Genomic DNA, 20,956 nt, shown 5'->3' on the forward strand with positions numbered 1-20,956 from the left:
TTCAGCATGATGATAGGTTCTGACATTTAATCACAAATGACTCAATGCCATCAAGTTCAACTGTCAATTCATTTAAAATGCATAAAAAATTATTATTATATATTTCACACTTGGGCCTTAAAAATTTTTCTATAATACTAGTTATACTATATTTTACAGAGAGATATAAAAAGATAACAATGCTATCCAGCTTATAAACAGTGTTGGAAATCAAATCTTACTCTGATATTTTAAAATTAAGTGTTTTCCCAGTGAGCTACACTGAGAACGGTGACTAAATTCCAACTTTAAGAGTGTAAATTTACTGAGTCACTTTGGTGTGCTTTAGCACATCTTCCAGTATGTATTTTCCTTCGCCTTGGATCCTTTATTCTCCTTCGCTCTATTACTTATGATTTGAATCATAATAGAGAATGCTTATTGAAAAGAGCACAGACTTAAAAATGAGATGGAGTTGGCTTTGAAACCCAAATCCACCCCTCTGGACAGTGTGACCTTAGTCAAGTGTCTTCATCTCTCTGAGCCCTGCTTCTCCATCTGCTGAAAAGGACACTAGAGCCATTGTGAGAATTAAATGAGAGGGATAATGTTTGTAATTTACTCAGAACATTGTCTGTCTTGGAGTAAATAGTTGATCTGGAAGCTCTTTTATATGTTATTGTTAATTGAAATACTGCTTTTCAAATTTCATAGAGTCTCGTTTATGTTAATTCGGTATCCACTCATCTCCATACAAATTACGTGAGTGTAAAGTATTTTTAGTTACTCATGAATGACTTTTTAGCAAAGATATATTGCCCGCATACTGGCTACGAGGGGTTGTGTGAGATAACGACCAACATCATCAGAGAGGTTTGCTCCGATCCTCACGTCTAAGGAAGACCTCCTTTCCCTTCCAACCATGGGGCTCTTCTGTGGCTTCTCGGTGCTTATCACCATCTGAGAGGCTTTTACTTTTTTTCATTTATTGTCTTTCTCTTTCTAATAAAATATGAATTCTGTGAGATTAGTTGCAAAGTGTTCCTCTTATTTTCTGAAAGAGTTTGTGAAAGATAGGTGATTTTCTGTTTCTCTTTAATTCAGTTGGTATTTTGCTTCTTTCCGGGAATTTTTGCATGCCATTTAAATTAACTATTTTATTGGCATAAAGTCTTTATATAATATTCTCTTATACGCTTTACGTTTTTATAGGTTTTAGTGATTCTCCTCCCCTTTTATTCTTGATTTTGTAAATTTGTATTTTCTCTTTCATTTTCTTGATCATTCTAGGTAGCATTTGTCAACTTTGTTGGTATTTTCAAAGGTACAATTTTTGTTTCCATTGATCTCTTTGTTTTATTTGTTATCTATTTCACTGATCACAACCAACTTAAAATATTGAGAACTTGAAAACGTGAGTGTACTAGAAACATAATAATCTGAACACTACAATGTACCTGAAAGGTTTTATAAACCTAAATCCAGCATCTCCATTAACATTTTATTATTAAATTAATATTAAATACAGATCTCTTTATTAGTTATAAGAAGTTTCGCTAAAGATTGTTATCATTGGTTCTAGAAATTGCTTGATATTTTGAAAAAACTTCTGTTGAAAATAAGGACACTAATAGCCAACATTTATGAGCATTTATGCTAAGCCCTGTTCTAAGTGCTCTTCCTAGATTATCTTAATAAATTTCAACATAAAGAAAATATCTAAAAGTTGTGATTTCTGGGCCATTTATAGGTGAGCACCATGTGGGTTAGTGAGGCTAAGCAACTGGCCCAAATTTAACCATTTAGTAAGTAGTGGAACTGGGATTCAAAAACATGCAATCTGGCTCAAGAAATTGAAGCAATAAAATGTTGAAGAAAGACGTATTTAAAGGCTACTTACGTACATGTATTTACTGCCGGGATGTATTACAAAAAGACTTCCCAGAAGTTGACTTTCTAATTACTTTTCTTAAATAAACAAAGCCTTAGGACCATAACACAATGTGATCTCTGAATCGCTGAAGATCTAGCCATAAAGTGAATTTCCTTTAATCTAAAGCACATCTTCAAGTTTAGTGTTTCAGTGATTTTTATAAAGAAACACTTCTAGTCTTAATACCCAAAAGAAGCAACAAAAAGTTCTCATAGTACAATAATTGAAAATACGGGCAAACAGTCTTAAACACCTCAATAGGGAAAAAATAAAATAATTAAATTACTCTGTGTTTGTGTGCACGTATCTGTGTGTATAATTAGTAGTTATACACCACATATAAGTATAAATTTATATTAATTTTATAATTTTATAGATATTAATTTATACAAATTTTATAATTTAGTAGTTATACAGCACAGCTTAATTTTTATTCTATATTATACACTGAGATAAAAAGAAAAGTCAAATACTTACTATGTTTATTTATTTGTTTGCTTGTTTATTTGCTAAGAAAGATGTGCCCTGAGCTAACATCCACTGTCAGTCTTCCTCTCTTTTTTGTATGTGAGCTGCCACCATAGCATGGCCACTGACAGACAAGTTATGCAGGTCCACACCCAGGAACCAAACCCGGGCTGCCGAAGCAGCACACACCAAACTTAACTACTAGGCCACCGGGGCTGGCCCTATTATGTTTTTTTATGATGGTGAATATGTGATCTATTAAGTTGGTATTCTGTTTTACATGAAAAGCATCATAGCATAGTAATTAAAACAATGGATGACATGGCTACCACAACTCATTATTTATGTGACTTTGTTCAATGTGGCAGAGTGTTTGCAAAAACATCCACAATAATGCCCCCTCCCTGATTGCACACTCTTGCAATGCAGCTTTACCACTCCTATAGTGAGTTGTAACCTATTTTCCCATTCCTTATCTCTGGACTTGCATTTCGATTTGCTTTGAACAACAGAATATAGAGTGTGTGGTAGTGCTCAAGTTGCAGAGCCTAGGTCTTAAGAGGACTTGTAGTTCTTATTCTCATCCTTTAAGAACACCTCCATGAGACCACCTTCTGAAAGAGCTGCAGCTAGCTCACCAGGGATGAGTGCTCTGCAGAGAAGAACAAAGGAGCTGCAGTTGACAGCCAGAATCCACTGGGAGTTATATATGCTCAAGCATCTGAGCCCACCCTGCCCCAGTAGAACTGCAGGTATCTGAAGTTGCATGAGTGACCTCAGGTGAAACCAACAGGAAAACGACCCAGTTGAGCTGATACAAAAGTACTGACCCAGAGAATCATAGGCAAATAAACAGCTGTCTTTCTAACTTTGGGGTTGTCTGTTATGCAGCTACAGACAACTGAAAAAGGCAGATTACTTAAATTCTCTGAGGCTTGGTTTTCTTATCTGTAATACTGGAGAAATAATAGTATCTACCTTATAAGTTGGTCTTGAGTCAGTATCTGCAAAATGCTTAGATCAGTGCCTGGTACATAGCTAATATTCTATATGTGATTGTCAAATACATACATTTAACGGAAAACATACAGGAAAATTTAGGCAAAATGGAAAACAATTGTCTCACATCAAGGACTGAGCACATTTGGACCTGGGAGCTAACTGGACATAGAAAATTAAAAGCCTCCATGTCTCCCTCTATTTTCCATCTCTACTTCTTGGCATTATATTCTCCCAACAGCTGGTTCCATGTTGCTACAAATATGGTTGCCAGCATAATTTGCATGGACAGAAATCTCAGCTATGTAAAGAAAGCATTTCCTGAGTATTCTCTTTACCTGACATTTTAGGGTGCCACAGCAAAGTATTTTAGAAGCCATGCATGATTAAAACATCAAATGTCAGCTTTCAAGAATGACTAACAGTATATGTGCAATGCATTAATCTTATTGCTTTGCATGCAACATTGAATATTATTTAGCTAACATAGTTGTATAAGTTTTATTTATCTGTTTGTATTGAGTATAATCAAAGATGCCTTAATTGACATGTAAAATCATGAAATTCATTATACTGTAATCGGAGAATTTATATGTTAACTCACAAGTAAGTAAAATATCTTTGTACAAGTATTGTAGAAAGAAAATTATAATTAAATAATTATATCTGTTTGGAATATTAATTTAACAGAAAAATAAGGTTTAATTATTGAAGTTTAAAGAATATTTACCATCCAATGATACTTTGGGAAAACACACACACATAAAAAAAAGGAGGAAATTAAAGAGAATATATATATATATATATTTTGTAACTACAATGGTTAGAGAAGCCAAGAACACCATTTACATTCAAAAGTGTAGAAGTAAGATTTGTATATGACTATACAACAGAGAAATAATTTCCAATTTTCCTATTTTTAGCCTTCTCTGTCTTTTTGCTATAACATATCAAACAAAACTATGCAAAGAAGTCCTGAACAAGCACTTCATGCAAGAAGATGCTCAAATGGCCAATAAGCACATAAAACTGATCAACATCCTTGTTATCAGAAATGAAAAACTACAAACAATGATGTAACACTACACATACACTAGAATGGCAATTCTGAAAGACTGACAGGACTGGATGATAAGGTTGGAGAGCAAAGGAGATTCTCATACATGGTCAATGGAAGCATACAACAGCTTTAAAAGACAGTTTGATACTTTCTTAAAATTATGACCCATGAATTCACTTCTGGTTATTTAGCCAAGAGAAATAAAAACAGGACCACAAAAAGTTTTAGATAAGAATTTTCATAGTAGCTTTATTTGTAATACGAAAAATCTGGAAATAACCAACAATAAGTATCCATCAACAGAAGAATGGACAAACTGTGTCATATTAATAAAATAGTATACTACTCAGCAACAAAAAGGAACAAACTGTTTATACATGCAACAATATAGATGTAAATATATTGCTGCAAGCCATTTTGGTGAGAAATAGAAGTTGAACACAAGATAGACTATCTGATTTCGTATTACGAAGCTCTAGAGTAGGCAATGCAAATCTATGATGATAGAAATAGCATCTCGGAGTTGGAGGTGGAGAGGATTGACTGGAAGAAGCTTGAAGGAACAATAGAAACTCTACATCTTGATAGGGGCGTATGTTACATGGCTGTATGCATTTTTCAAAACTCACTGAACTGTAGACTTATCTGTGCATTTTGTTATATTTATATTATATCTCATTAAAATAAATTATTGGAGAGGCAAGCCCCAAGGCCAACTGGTTAAAGTTCTGCGTGCTCTGCTTTGGCGGCCTGGGTTCACGTGTTTGTATCCCGGGAGCAGACCTACTCCACTCGTCAGCCATGCTGTAGAGGCATCCCATGTACCAAGGAGGGGAAGACTGGCACAGATGTTAGCTGAGGCTAATCTTCCTCAACCAAAAAAAAACGAAGAACAAGAGGATTGGCAATGGATGTTAGAATCTTCCTCACAAAATAAATAAAAGGATAAATAAATAAATAAATTATTGGAAAAAAACACTACAACAGCATAAAAAACTATGAAAATAAAAGTATTAGGTTAGATTTTGGCTCTATACTGAAATTAACCCTTGGAGATTTCATTGGCCATTGTCAAAGTGACTAGCATGATTGCAAATATGAATTGTGATGCATTGCTTCCTCATTCCTGTTAGGTAACATTACTTCTTAGATGGAAGTCCTCAAGAAAGTAGATTAAGAGAGTAGATGCTCTCCTTGTCTAAAAATAAGTCCACACAGATGCTATTTTATTAGCATTATGCTTTTCTATATTCAGAATATTCAGGCAATTAAATATTGAAAAGATTTATAAATAATGATTTATTTGAACCATTACAATGACAGAATTATCTAGACAAGCTATGAGGTGACCTTTTCTGTTTAAAGCCTGTCTATGATGTTATAACATTACATAGTCATAGCTTGCTCACTTAGTCCCTCACTCACATAGTAGGTGTAATCAGTAAACAAATTATAATACCTCTTTTGTAATTTATCTCATCTTTGTGTTTCATTGGCTTTCAACTTTATATCATAATTAATCTCATTAAATCTTAAACTTCTAAATATCTCCTAGTGCTGATCAGATGTTACAGATATTGGGATATTCAGTAATTATTAAATTTATTAGTTTAAATGAAGTTGGTTCATAAACATATAGACGTGTGGCAATATGACTACTGAGAGATGCGATTAGTGTATTTTATATACATTGTTTGAAATACACCAGTTGTGTTTCCCTATGATGGCTGGGAGCCAACAACAAGTTTTTACTCTTTCTTATATGGGAGACAAACGTCGATGAAAATCTACTGTATTTTACTGTATTTTAAGTGGCTCATTAAGCCCACCGCTAGGCTGCAAATTGAAAATAGCATCAGTGAGCAACCCCCTGAAGTAAAATGATCTGAAATCCATGATAGCAAAAGTCACAGGTTTCTGCCATCAATAAATGCGTAACAAAGGCATGGCAAGATAAACTGATAGTAGTAGAAGGGAACTGCAGGAAGATTTGCTCTTATAGGCACTCGATTTAACATGTTACCGTTTCACAAAGAGCATGATTCGAAGTGATCATATTCCAAGTTCTGAGAGAGTCCAGAAGACACTGCTTTTGTCTCTTAAAACATACAGTTATGTAAGTTGTTTCTTTGTCATTATGATTTTTATTTCTGTCTATAAATAGAGTTCTCTATCACAAAAGAGTGCTATCAATACACAATGGGGAAAGGAAAACTCTTGCTTTCATCGGCCCTCTCCAGTTCTCCCTGTTGGCAGTTACAATATATGTTTCCAGTTTGTACCTACAATTTTTACTGAAGGATGCAGTAAAAAAAACAACTATATATATATATGTGTATATATACATTTATATGTATACACAATGCCAGTACACATCGATATGAATGTTTTCAGATATATATCAGTCTGCTGAGGCAGAACTTTTTCCTGCATGAAAATATATTCAGGTACTTAATGATTCCTGAGGAGCAGTGGAGACAATTATTTATAAAGAGCCAAGATGCCTTCCTCGAGGGCGAGAACAAAACCTCCTTACCTTTCTCCTGAAATTTTAATTTCTTTAAATATGTGACATAAAAATCACCATATAGAAATAAAAGAAATGGAACCCGTGGACTTGATCCTGCAGAAAAAGACTGAGACTTGTGAATATAAAGCTACATCCACAACGTGGCTGACACTGGAACAGCACAGTCCACGCTTCCTGCGGGAGATTAAACTTAAATAGCAGCTGGGTTGAAGTTGAGGCCCGGTTTAAATGAAACCTGCTTACCGGATCGTACCACTGTACAGCTGGCGGGAAGACCCTTTTCTTTCTCTGCGCTTTGAAAGACTATGGAGGTGGCGATGGTTCACAGTAGCTGCCTGTGACTAGAAGAGACTGCTGCAGCGGCAATGCCTGGATAACAAACAGTGTGTGCTAGAGGTGACAGAGGTGGCAGTGGCCACTACCGAAGAATTTCTTGAGACCTCTGGTTGGCTGTCTCCAACTCAGGTGACACAGCACAAAAGGTCTTTGTGAAATACTCCAGGCTCAAATGTAAGAGTGAGCATGGCTGATTAGTTGAACAGGAGTCAGAATTCAGGTGTCTTTTTGAATCGTCATAGGACAGGGAAAGCCAGGCAGGAAAGGAGAACATTACAGGATGAGTGAGACTGAAAATGATCTGTAAACATACTTTGGAGCTCAAACTGGTATAGTGGAATACATCCATTACTGATACATTAATAGAAGCTTCCTCAGGTCCTAGAGAATATATCTGACACATGCAACCTATTTTCTCCAAGAGATGGCTGGGAAGACTCGTCTGATTTTTTTCATAATTCAAAAAATTTACTGATTATAGAGCATTGTAAACTTCAGTATACTTGGCAACCAAGCGCTGAGTTTAACGAGGAGCAAGCAATAACCAAACAAAGAGAAGCTGCCTTTCTAGATGAAAACCGTTACTGCAGTAAGAGAGATAATAATATTTACCACAGTCACAGGTGAAATCACAGAAGGTTACATCCTACAACTAAGAAAAGTAAAGAAGGAGTTAAAAATGATTTTTAAAAGTTAACCTCAAAGTCACTGGAAATGAATAAGCCGTTATGCTTAATTAGGAGAAAAATCCTTGCCATAAAATGCCTATCTTCCTTTAGCTACATGATATGTGTGCTAATTAATAATCAAAGTACAGCCTGAAGGAAGTGTGCTACAGTAATTTGTTAAAGAAAAAGTGGAATTTGAAATGTGCTGTCAGTTCTAATTGAGTTATGACAAAATCCCCAGGATGAAGATTTTTTGAAAATAACAGTTCAAATTTAAAAGAAATCTTTTAACGAGAAAGTAAAACTGACTGGAGAGTAGTTTTATAAAATATATTCTAGGACTTTATTTTTATAAGTTACTGTGGTCAACAGGAAGTGATTTTATTTTTAGGAAAATCATGATGAATTAATGGCAGATAATGGAATCACATAGGCTACAGGATCATGGCAGTAGCTGTCACTGTGTGAAGTCTGTTTCCCTCCAGGGACGGATACTTTGGACCACCTCTGGCACAGAGCATAGTCTGAGGCGCTCTCGAAGCTTACCTTTGTACAGATAATTCAACTGCATAAGGATTATTTTGTGCTCTGGATTATCCTGAGTGATATGATGAGAAATTTAAAAAAGGAGTATAAGATGTTGTCCATTCAAGAAAATTAAATTCTTCTTAAGAAAAAGCACTTTACAAATATCAGCCATTTGCTAATAATGAATAAATATGTTACGTGTCCAAACTGGTGGTTGGAATGTTAGATCTGGTTAGAGCTTTTGGTAGTCTCATTGTCTATTAGCTAAGATGTGCATGAGGCCTGGAAAGATGGAAGTTATTCAAATACCAAAAAAGTAGGGCGTATGTCAAATAGTGAATAAAATCATTCACCATAAAGGAGAAAATGAGAAAGCAAGCGAGATAACTCTTTTGACCTGATGAACCCGTTTAATTAGGAAAAGTGAGAAATAACATTTGAAAGGGTATTTTGAAATTCTTTAAAACCAATCTCAGCAACTTCCTAATGGGGGAGCTTCTGAAAAAGTGTGTGTGCATAAAATAGCAATAATTTCATTTCCAACATTCCTTGATATTAGTTTAAAGATACATATTGACCATAGTCTCTAATATGGACCTCAATGAACCTCATCTCCCAGTATTCATATTCCTCCAGAATCCACTCCCCATCAAATAGGCCTGACCTGTGTAATCAACCGAGTATTGCAAAAATGATGCTGTGTGATTCTGAGGCCAGGTAATCCTAAGGTATTATGGCCACTTGGTGCTCCAAGGAATCACGCTCTCTGGGGGATATCATGAGGACACTCACCTAGCGCTAGAGAGAGGCCCTTGTGATGTGGAACTGTGACCATGTACCAAGAGCCACCAAGGAATCCAGTTGTCCTCTTAATAGCTGTAACTGAAAACCCTCTCGGAAATGGATTCTCCAACCCAGTCAAGCCCTCAGTTGACGGCAGCCTCAGCTGACATCTAGGTCGCAGCCTCTTGGAGATCCTGAGAGAGAACCACCCAGTGAATCCACTCCCACATACCTGCCCCTCAGAAATGGGGAGGTAATAGATGTTGTTTAAGTTGTTAAATTGTGGGCTAATTTGCTGTGCAGCAATAGGTAACAAGTGAAGAAGATTTAGTCTCAAACATTGGTAGCAAATGAAGGAAATAAGGAAGTGCCAATCATCTTTGTCTAGTCTAATAAATATTCTAAATACCTTCTGGGAATCAGTGACTTTTTCCTATTAAAGTATTTATTCTAAGGGTTAATAAATTTAGACAAGTACACATGCATATAAGAGTGCATGTCTTAAAGTATGCATCTTATCCCATTAACACAAAAGTTCTCCTTGTATAGATTCAGTGAAGAGATTAAACAAGGAGTTAATAAGAAAAGTTATCCAATATCAAAATCAGAGCTACCAATGGTCCACGATCAATATGGTCAGCATATTCCCTGGCATCTGAGCTACTCCTTTATGTTGTCTTGGCTATCTCGGCTAAGTTAAGGTTTGTTGATCTTAAGTAAATGCTAACCTGATGCTTTAAACAACTCTAATACTGAACCAACTTAATTACCACCTTTGGAGAAATATGAACATCCTTTATTCTGAGACAGGATAATGTGCTGCTTGAGCAGGTGGTGAAATTCTGGAGGGGATGAAAATATGCTTAACTCAGAAACTATTTTACTTATTAAAATTCTCTTTCACTGACATTTATTGTAATTTCATCTGAATAACTGCAGTCCTGACGAGTTTTAAATAGCACGGAATCCACTGTTAGAGGTTTTGAAATCCTGAGTAGAAAATTAAAACATCACAAGTTTTACAGGGATTTTTCATGTTTGACTTCAAAGTCTTATTCAGTTAATCAACCTGATTCTCGGTTGTGAGGGAGGAGAGCTGCTTTCAATTACGCAGTAGTTTTGATTATGTGCTTTCACAGGGAAGAAAGATAAGTGGAGAAGTAAAATAATCTCGCCCCAAATATGGAGCGACGGGCTGTTTTTCCTGCCTGCAGAAAAAAAGACAAATTTCTCCAGGAAAGATTAAGAGTGCTATCAGCATCCTTTTTTCTACTTCACAGCTTCTCACATTCCGTATCAAAACAGGTTTAATTATGTGGGGGTTTCTTTGAGTGGGCTCAGCCATATTCCTTTAAGTGACTTCATATCCTTTCTAGAAGAAAAACTAGAGGTATCTATTATTTTAGGATCTACAATGTTCCACTTTCTAAGTGTAAGAATGAAAATTAGTGGCAGGAAATTACTTCAATTCCAACCTGAAATCCTTTGCTCCAAGAGGTTCTGAGTTATGTGCCTGGTTGCATAAAAGTGTATAAATTTAACAGTTTATTCTCAAGTAGAAATGGACACATTTATGCCTATAACCACTTGGAGTCATGAGAAAGAATTGTTCTTTGTATCCTTAACATATCTTTAAGTGAGATATTTTTGTGAGTAGATGAGTTAGTATATACATATCCCATTTAGAATTTGGTGTACATTTCAGATTTTCATTCAATTATGTATTGTGGATAAGTGCACATAAAATATGGTAGAAATTATAATACAAGTGCCCATAATAGCTTTTATAGAAGATTGCAGAACATAAGCAACACTAAATTAATTATTAATCTCACATATTCAAATTTTCTCTTAACAAATATGTTGGATTATGTAAGTATCAATGTATTAGGCTAAGAGAAAAAAGTAGATCTCTTATCATGCACTAAATAATAATCTTAGAAAAACAGCTCATTGAATCAAGTCGTTGTCTGGCTGACACATGACAACAAGAGGAGATCTTTGAAAATAAAATGTAGATTATACAGGAAAACAACAGAATTTAATAAGAGATGACAATATTATGGAAATATCATCATTATAAATTTTAAAGTATTACATACTCTTTACATTCTTATTCAATATACGTTTATTTTTAGTAAAGCTTTCAAATAACTGTAATTTAATGTAATTGTATCCTTACAACAATTCGATGTGTGCAAGTTTCTTAAAATTTTCCTGTGTATTGAGTATGTGTATTTGTATTCTTCAACAAGAAATCCAGAAATAGGCATGAATAGAAATGATAGATAGGCTCATCTGAGACCCCAAAATGAGCATGAGTACCATGTGTTTCGCTAGAGTTTAACAAGAAAAAGAAATGCATTAGGGAGCAATATAAATGATAAACTTTAAAAACAAATGATTGCAGGGGGTAGAGAACTGCTTCATTGGTTACATTTATCCAAAATATCAGGATGAAATGCTGTTTCACTTATTTAAATTTATCAGTTCACAGAATGTTTAGAAAATAAATTTTCATATTTATAACATAGTTTCAAAGGTAGGGGATGAGAGTACTAAGCTTTTTACAATGGAAACAAAGTCAGTTATCATTGAAAGGCAATTTCATCCCATAATGCTAGTTGAATCACAAGGGGAGACAGAGAGGAGAAAGCAAGCTATCCTTAAGTAAAGGACTATACTGTAGTAGGTTCCAAACTCAAAGACGTCTTCAATGTTCTGAACCATCACTCAATTACATGATATACTAGCAATATGAAAAAATAATTGCTTTTGCATTTTGTCTCAGTACCAAATGTTATTTGAGAAAAAAGTAGTTGGAAACTAGAATTTGGGGCTGACAGTTCAGGATAATTGGTATTTATTACAATGCAATTGACATAAAGTGATAAATTGTTAGACATTCTACATCTGCATTACTTTTAGAAATTAAAAGAAAAAGGTTACCACCTACAATGCTGTTAATGTTTCAGTATTTGCCATCTACTCATTAGAGAGTAATATACATTTTAAGATTATTTAAGTTCTGAAGAGATGAAATACTGCTGATGTATTCCATTAGGCACACTTTTTTTACATAGGCAATTCTTACCTGGAAGTACTGTTTAATTTCTAGTTTACTTTTAGAGAAAAGGAAATAAAGTAAAGAAGAACAATAAATATTATAACCTCTTTGATTCACAATATTGCTTATTTTTCAGGTAGAAGAATGAAGCACATTCTATCTACGATGATACAAATTAGCCGTCTATTAAATTTCAAAAATGGCATGTTTATTTGAATTAAATTATTTTTAGGTTATATTGTTTCATGAAGAACTCAAGAATATCCATCACTTGGTCAAACCTAATCACTGAGCGTTACATCTGGAAAAGAATTATATGAATGACAGAACCCTTAATTTCTAATGATATACTGAGCTATTTATCAAGAAAACCATATAATGATAGAATATTTCATTTAGAAGGCATCATAATACAGGATTTCTGTTCTAATTCATGATACTCACTATCCTACAATTGGAAGAGCATCCTCTATCTACTGCTAGAAAATCTCTGGTCGTCAAGAACATATTAAGATACAAGTCCAGTGTCCAGAAGGTTAGGTTCATCATTTAAACTGAACCAAAGTCCGCCTCTACACAACCCAAATTCAGTCTTTATTTTCTTTCTAGGAGAATATTAAATCTACTACTTCCTCTGTACACCATTTCTTTGAATAGTTAAGCATACTCATCTTCCTTCAGTGAACACACCTAGCTCATGAATTTGTTTTAAAGGACTTGATTTCTGAGTTCCCCACTTTGTTTTCATGTTTAACTTTATTCTAGTTTGTAAATATTTTTAAAATTAGACATTTAAAAATGATTAGTTTACCTAAGGAGATTTTAATACATTACTATATGCTTCATAGTTTTATTTTATACTTTGGATATTAGAACCCCAAATTGTCATAACTTTTGTTCATTCATGCAATCGTTTGGCAGTTATTAATATATGGATTTGTTATGTCACTCAATAATTCAGACCTCAAAGTTACCACCACAAAACTATTTAAAGTATTTACTGCAATGCAAATATACTACTTGAGGTTATTATGGAATTGTAAAACTTGAAATTGTTTGTATATAATAATTTCTCTTTACTATCAGTTTGTGGGGACATATATTAAGAAATACAGATCTGGAGCCAGCCCTGATGAGCTAGTGGTTAAATTTCAGTGCACTCTGCTTCAGCGGCCTGGGTTCTGTTCCTGGGCATGGAACCGTACCACTCATCTGTCAGTAGCCATGCTGTGGCAGCAGCTTGCATAGAAGAACTGGAAGAACTTACAACTTTATACAACTATGAACTGGGGCTTTGGGGTGGGGGAAAAGAAAAAAGGAAGATTGGCAACAGACGTTAGCTTAGGGAGAAACTTCCCAGCAAAGAAAAAAAAGAAATACAGATCTGAATCTGGTGACTTCAGCAAAATGGTTGAATATGACGTTCTTTGCATGTATTCCCCCTCAACAACCATAATTTGGCATCCATTCAGGGACAAAAGTGCCTTCCTGGGAGCTTTGGGATCCAGGTAGGATTGTGAAACCCTGATGCAGTCCAGGACTGAGGAGAACCATCTTGAGAAGCCAGGCTAACAACCAAGTGGCTGACATGGTCCAGGCTACAGGAATGGAAACAGCTCCATAGCCCTGAGAAGTGCTATGGCCCACCTGGTTTGGGATCTGTCTCCAGCACGGTACACCAAGGACCCAAGAGGAGTCACACCCACCTATGTGTCAGGTAATAGACATGGAAAACTCAGTCCCTCCTGGGGCCCTGTAGCACTGTGAGCTGGCTCTAGACCTTCTCAGCTGCAGTCTGGGCACCCCAGGAGGTAAGCCCACCAAACCTGGTCAGACTTTAGATCCTGAAACGGGCCTGTAACTGAGCCAGCCATCCTACCTGCATTGCGCGAACAGTCCTGCTAGCACAGGAACCCTGAGGAGACATCCATTTGTGCCCCTAGAGATTGTGAAAGGGCCCTATCCTAGGCATCAGCTGTCTCCAGCCACAGTCCACCAGCAGGCCTGCTAGAATAGTGGCCAGGAAGGAGAAACTCCCGCCTGCACCCCTGGATCCTGAAAGGGCCCTGTACGTGGCCCCAGCTTTCACAAACCACAGTCTGCCAGTCTTCCAGCAGTCCTGAGTGTCGGGGGTCATGGTAGGAGATGCTTCTGTCTGCATCCCCAGAGATCCTGAAACAGCCCTGTACTCAGTTCCAGCCCCTGCTGGTGGCAGTCCACAAGAAGTCCTGCTGGCACAGAGACCAGGTGGAAGACACCTGCACCTCAGCAGATCCTGAGAGGAGGCCCAATGTTCCTCCAGCCCCTCCAGCCTCTCTAGCCATGATCAGGGAGCAGTGTAGCCCACCCAGGGACCTGGTGGGAGATGCATTTCATCCATGCCTCCAGAGCCAGGTCTGCGGATGTCAATCTTGGCTGCAGAACCTGAAACAGCCCTGAGGTTGGGTTCCAGTCCCTCTCAGCTGTGGTCCTGGACGGTCCTGCCCATCCAAGGACCCATCCAGTGACCAGGCAGCAGACCTCCTAGGAACCTGGTGGGAGCCACATCTGCAGCACACCTGGTAATAGGCCTGCTGTCTGAGGACCCAAATGGGGACCCTGAAGTGGACCCTTGTCTCATTGCTCCCCTCCTGAACAAAATCCTGGAGGCAATCCCTTCCACTCAGAGACCAGACTCACCTGAGACCCTAGAAACAAGCCTGCCACTGCAGACTCAGCGACAGCCTTGTAACTGGCTCCGGTTCAGCCAGACTGCGTTCTAGAGGTGATCTCATCAGCCCATGAAACAGGTGTTTGCTATTCAAATGCACAGAGACCACACAGGCTACATGGATCCCAAAGAATCAGGCAAATATGAGACTATGAAAGGAAGCTAATAAAGCTCCAGTGACCAACCCCAAAGAAATGGAGATCTATGACTTGGCTGACAAAAATTCAAAATAAGCATCTTAAAGAAACAGGATGAAATGCAAGAGAACACAGACAACTAAATGGAATCAGGAAAACAATGCATGAACAAAAGGAGAAGTTTAAGAAAGAAATAAAAACCATAGAAAACCAAACAGAAAGCTCGGAGCTGAAGAATCCAATGACAGAACTGAAAAGTTCAATAGAGAACTTCAAGAACAGCCTTGATTATGCAGAAGAAAGAATCAACAAACTCGGAGACAGATCATCTGAAATGAGCCAGTTAGAGGAACAAAAAGAAAAAGAATAAGAGTTAAGAAAGCCTATGTGAATCATGGACTAGCATCAAGGGAATGAATATTTCAGTTTGATTCTTTCGTCACATTCTGAATTCCATCCTGGAATCCCCAACATCCCAAACAATAATTTTTTAATTTGCATACGTTAGGGTTGTATCTTTGTGCTCCAAAGTTCTACAGGTTCTTGAAAAATGCTCAATACCTTGTATTCACCATTAGTGACGTACGGAATAGTTTTTCTGTCATAAAACCCCTTGTGCTTCTTCTACTCAATTCCCCTCCAACATCACTCCCACTCAAACCCTTGGCAAATATTAATCTTTTTATCATTGCTATACATTTGCCTTTTACAGATTGCCATATAATGAGAAGCATCCACTATAAAGCCACTTACCAATATGCATTTTAAGATACAACTGTTTCTTTTCTGGCTCGCTAGCTTTTATTTTTTTATTAATCATTGAAAAATATCCCATTGAATGAGTGTGCTACAGTTTATGTACACATTCACCAATCAAAATGTTGAGTCCAGTTTTGGTGAGTATGGATAAAGCTGCTATATATATTTTCATACGTGTTTTACATGTTAATAAGTTATAGAATCAATTGGATGAATATCTAGGAGTGTAACTGAAGATAATATGATTGGACTATTCTATAAATTTCCTAGGGCTGCCATAACAATTAGCACAAACTTGCAATCTTAAAACATCAAAAACTTATTCTCTCGAAGTTCTGGAGACCAGAAGTCTCAAGTCAAGGTCTCAGCAGTGTTGGTTCCTATTGGAGGCTTGAGAATCTGTTCCATTCCACTCTCCTAACTTCCGGTGGCTGCTGGCAAATGTCGACATGCTTTAGTTTGCAGATAATCACTCCAATCTCTGTGTCCATCTTCACACGCCCTTCGTCTTTAGATATCACTGTGTCTTTTTCCTTTATGTTTCTTGCAAGGGCACTCATGATTGATGTAGGGGCCGCCATAAATCCAGGACGGTCTTATCTCAAGGTCTTTAATTTAATACCTCTGCAAAGGACTTACTTTCAATCAGGTAGTATTCTCAGTACAAGGGGTTAGGACTTGGAGATGTTCCTTTTCCTTCCCCTGTACCATGTGTTAAATGAATGATCATTCTAAAATCTTTCTTAGATGTCCATCTCATGTGCAAAATATGTTCACCCCATCTCAACATGCCCAAAACTCTCAAAATATTACAGCATCCACACTAAGTCCAAAATCTTATATAAATAGTATCAGTTCAAAAATCCTAAATCTCATCTGCTAAATTATCTTCAATCGTATGAATCAGGTGTGGGTGAGACTCCGGGTATGATCCATCTTGGGCAAAAATTCTTTCCATCTATAGGCCCAAGAAACTCATTCAAAGGTTACCTACTTCCAAAATCCAATAGGGAGACAGGCACAACCCAAGCTTCCTACTCCTGGCGGGAGTTCCTAGTGTAGGCAGAGGCAGAAAGCAAGGATGAAAGCAAAGTAGCTGAGGGAAAGACCAAGAAGTAAGAAAGAGTCAAAAGAAACAAGAAAACAAAAACAGGACTGGCAACCAGGTGAAATTGGGACGATGAGCTTATTGTGGTAAAGAATCGCATCTTAGAATTAAAAATCTCCAAACCCAGTCACAAGCCAGAGTGAATAAAATTAAATATACCTGGCTATATTTCCTACAGTAATAAGTTGTTCAGAATGATTGTATCAATGAAAACCTAACTTCCACATATGTAGGAGCACAAGCAGGTCTGGAGGCATGCAATTTAATTGAAGTCCGTGTGACACCTTCAATGTCTTCCTACTTAAAGACGCCAGTTTTAACTAAAAAATGCCACAGAATTTTTTATGCTAAATCCACCTACAAAGAAATATTGAACAGGTGTCTGAGAGCTGTACACATTACTATGTCTTTTTAGGTGAACATCTTTCTCTTCATGATTAGAGAAATTTTAACGAGTCTCATTATTATGGACTAAGAGTAGGACTGAAGTGGGAGCTGGCTGGGTAAAACGGAGGAAAATCTTAGAATAGCTGAGGGCTGTTATTTGGTTTTTATATACCAGAAGAGTGCAAAAAACCCCCAGGTGTCCATTTAATAAGAATAACATCTTGCCCATCGAGCAAGAACAGTTGTCTTCTGTAATTAGTGAGGTGCACGTGTGCACATATGACATTCAAACATATTACCTGAAAACTGGGAGCTGAGCTGTGTGGTATCCTTGAGAATATTATATAAGAAGCTCTTGTTTCCTGTATTCCTCTTTATCCTTGTACCGTAGTTATTGGGTTTTTTTTACAAGCTCTTTCAGAATCATTAGGAGATAAGCACCCTTTCTTCTAACAAAGGAAGGACAGTCACTGACAGTCAGTACAATTGGTCAATGTTTTATTTTTATACACCTTTACCAATGAAATGCCCTTTAATTTTTCATAAGGTAACATCCATACGATACCTTGGCATTGCTAATATGTTTCTGTACACAGTCACTGGTAACGCACATTTTAGAATGTACAACCAACAGCAAATGTATGGAAAAGTGTAGTTTTTTTGTATTTTGTGACCTTTAAAACTTTCTCAAAGTAGTAAAATAAAGTTTGAAATTGATGTTAACATCCCTTCTTGTAAATTTCAATAAGGGTAAAGAAAACAAAATATCCTCTTTCAAAACAAAACAAAGTAGCAACATAACATATCAATGACATAAAAATTGCTCATAATATTTCTGCATATGAGTGGTTATTATTTAAAAAACTGACATATCAAGTTTCCTTGGGTAAAAAAGGAAAGCAAATTATTTTGATATATTTAGATATTCTGATTATTTCTTCTCCTGAATCAGTTCCTCTGACCCTGCTTCATCTGTTTGGTTTTGCTCCTCCCCTACTCCTTGTACATGGAGAGAATAGTGGCTTTCCCTAACTCTGTGAGAGCAGAGGAGAGGGGCATCCACAGATTGATATTTTGTCCACTGGGCCTTGTAGCATCCTCTGTGGAGTGGCCGGTTTCAGCTGCTCCCTGGATTGTAAAGGCTGAGGCCAGGCTGGTCCTTCCTTGGATGAGAGCCTGATAATTGCTGCTGAAGCCCTGGTTGCTTCAACCGATCTGCTCACTCTCTTGGCTGGCTTAGGGCTGGGTCGCCCTCACAAAGGCATCTGCAGCATCTTAGATCTCCTTTCCCCAAGCCCTTTAAGCCTATTTTATATTCTCTCTATGGTCCCTGGCCCAGGATTTCTATTGCACAGCCTGAGCTGTGGGATCACCTCGCCTCCTGCTTGGGTGAGGAGTGATTTAAGGGCCTTTAGATCTTATGGACAGGCCTCCATTTAGGCTGACCTCTGTAGTCATCAAAGAGAGGTCAGAAATTGTGTGCGCTGACGCACCGCAAGCAAGCTCAGCAAAGTCCAGGACTATTAAATCACCTCTTTCTCTGCATATTCATGCAGTCCTACCCTCTTTCCTTGCTGAGGCCACCTCCTATCACCAAGGCCTCCCCACTGAGAGCTTTCCTGCCGGGTCCCAGAGGGAAGGCAGGGCAGTAAGAGCTTTTCCTGGCACTTCCCTCACCTGTCAACATACCAAACCCCTCCCCAGATTCGCCAACATAGGGAGGTTTCCATCTTAAACTTAAAGCTTCCTGCTGTCCTCCCCCCCCCCGCCCCCACACCTCAGACTCTTTTTTTCTTGTTATTCTTCCTTCCACCACTCACTGGGCAGCAGAATTCTTAATTTACCAGGAATCTTTGAATTCCTTGCTGCACTCTGAAATCGTTTGTAACCTGGTCATCCAGGTCCCCCTGTTGATATGTTCATACATATAAAAAGATACATTTATTTTTCTTCTATAAAAAGAAACGATTGGGCTTTGCAGACTATTGTGTTGCTGTAAAATTAAGAAACCAAATTTTGTGTCCGTCGTTATTTATTCCTGCTATAAGACTTCTAATTTCTTACCATCTTTCGCCAACCCCAGAAAAAGTACACTCCATTGTCTACACAGAGACAAATTTTTGCCAAATAGAATGTTATGAACAAAAAACTGCAAAAAAGAGAGAAATGCATTCAGATATTTCATCAGTCTTACCTTTTTTAAACATATGTCCACAGAGATAGAATGTACTTGCCAAGAGGATAACTAATGTTAAGATTGATGATATAGATCACGTTCACCTTTCCAGGAAACTAAAATAAATCTGAAGGAGGTTCTTATCACCCACGCCAAACAGCTAGCTTGCAGTTCAGTGAGTTTCAGAGAAAAGAGTGGCTCCTCCTTTATTTCTGTCATTTTCTTTTTAGACAGAAGACATAAAACATTAAATATGAAGAAATTAAAAATATAAAACCCCCTCTATCACTAATATTCTTCTAAGGCCATTTGTTTTTCATATAAGGAGAGTTGTCATGACATTCTTTTCTGAGCATCTTCAACCATTGTTCTTTTGACATCTTTCCAAGTATTTACCCATCCTGTATACATTTCTCTGAGTGTACTGAAATTTCCCAAATGCTGTTTAAAATTATTAAACACAATCATTAAGGATGTAATCCAGCTTTTTTAAAGTGTGGGACACAAAAACAATTGCACTTTTTATTTGTTATGTATAGCAAGTTCATATGGCATGGGTTCAAGTATTTGTTCTAACACTATCTATTTGACTTTGAGGCACAAAAATTAACCTCTTGGGTCCTGAGTGTCTTTATAATAAAATGACAATAATTATGCTGCTATATCTTGTATGCAGTTGTTTCATAATGACATGAAATGATACATGCAGAGGACATTTTACTGTAACTGAAGATGCATTGATAGCCTGTTGACTATTATTGAATTTGATTTTCTTTTCTTTCACTGTTAGTAACTGTTACTTGGAGGGAATACAATGTACGGTATTCCAGTTAAATTTAATTTTGTTACCTAGGACGTATCATTCCCTCCTTTCCAGATATTTTGTGATACAGTTTTGACACAGGTATGCTAGAATAATCTTGCGTTTCCTTTCATTTGGTGAATATTATTGGCATTTATCCATGTAATTAGTGTCATTGCTGAGTATGAGCTGAGGAAAGAATTCTATGGATAGAGGCCTCCCTACAGTTTGACAATAATACATTGTTTCTGGTAGCACTGGTTTTCTTTACCATACTTACCTGATTTTTTTGCTTAGATATTATTATTTAAAACTAGAGAAATAGAACAGTGAGTGATACGAAATAAGAAAAAGAAGGAAGAAAATGCTTTTTTTTTTTAGTCCTGCCACTTTAGAAAAGTTGGAAGGAGAAGTATAATTAATCTGTAATAACTTGACAGAAACCATTTTTTGGGGGTAGTTATTATTCACTAATTAGTGAGAATTAGCATACTAATTTTTTTTTTTTTTTGAGGAAGATTAGCCC

At 36.9% G+C, this 20,956-nt stretch overlaps 1 long non-coding RNA gene across 5 annotated transcripts in view; it reads left to right on the forward strand.

The window, feature by feature from the left end:
- Nucleotides 1–20,956, forward strand: part of LOC139084830 (uncharacterized) — a 162,482-nt gene that overhangs the window by 50,844 nt on the left and 90,682 nt on the right. For 2 of the 5 annotated variants that reach the window (XR_011542620.1, XR_011542623.1), the window contains one exon: nucleotides 12,488–12,556. The exons of the other annotated variants lie outside the window; for them this stretch is intronic. This is a non-coding gene — a long non-coding RNA (uncharacterized lncRNA). Of the gene's footprint in view, nucleotides 1–12,487; nucleotides 12,557–20,956 lie in introns of those variants that run through there. 5 annotated transcript variants of the gene reach the window in all.

This window comes from Equus przewalskii, chromosome 1, assembly GCF_037783145.1.
Source record: "Equus przewalskii isolate Varuska chromosome 1, EquPr2, whole genome shotgun sequence".
Classification (NCBI taxonomy): domain Eukaryota; kingdom Metazoa; phylum Chordata; class Mammalia; order Perissodactyla; family Equidae; genus Equus; species Equus przewalskii.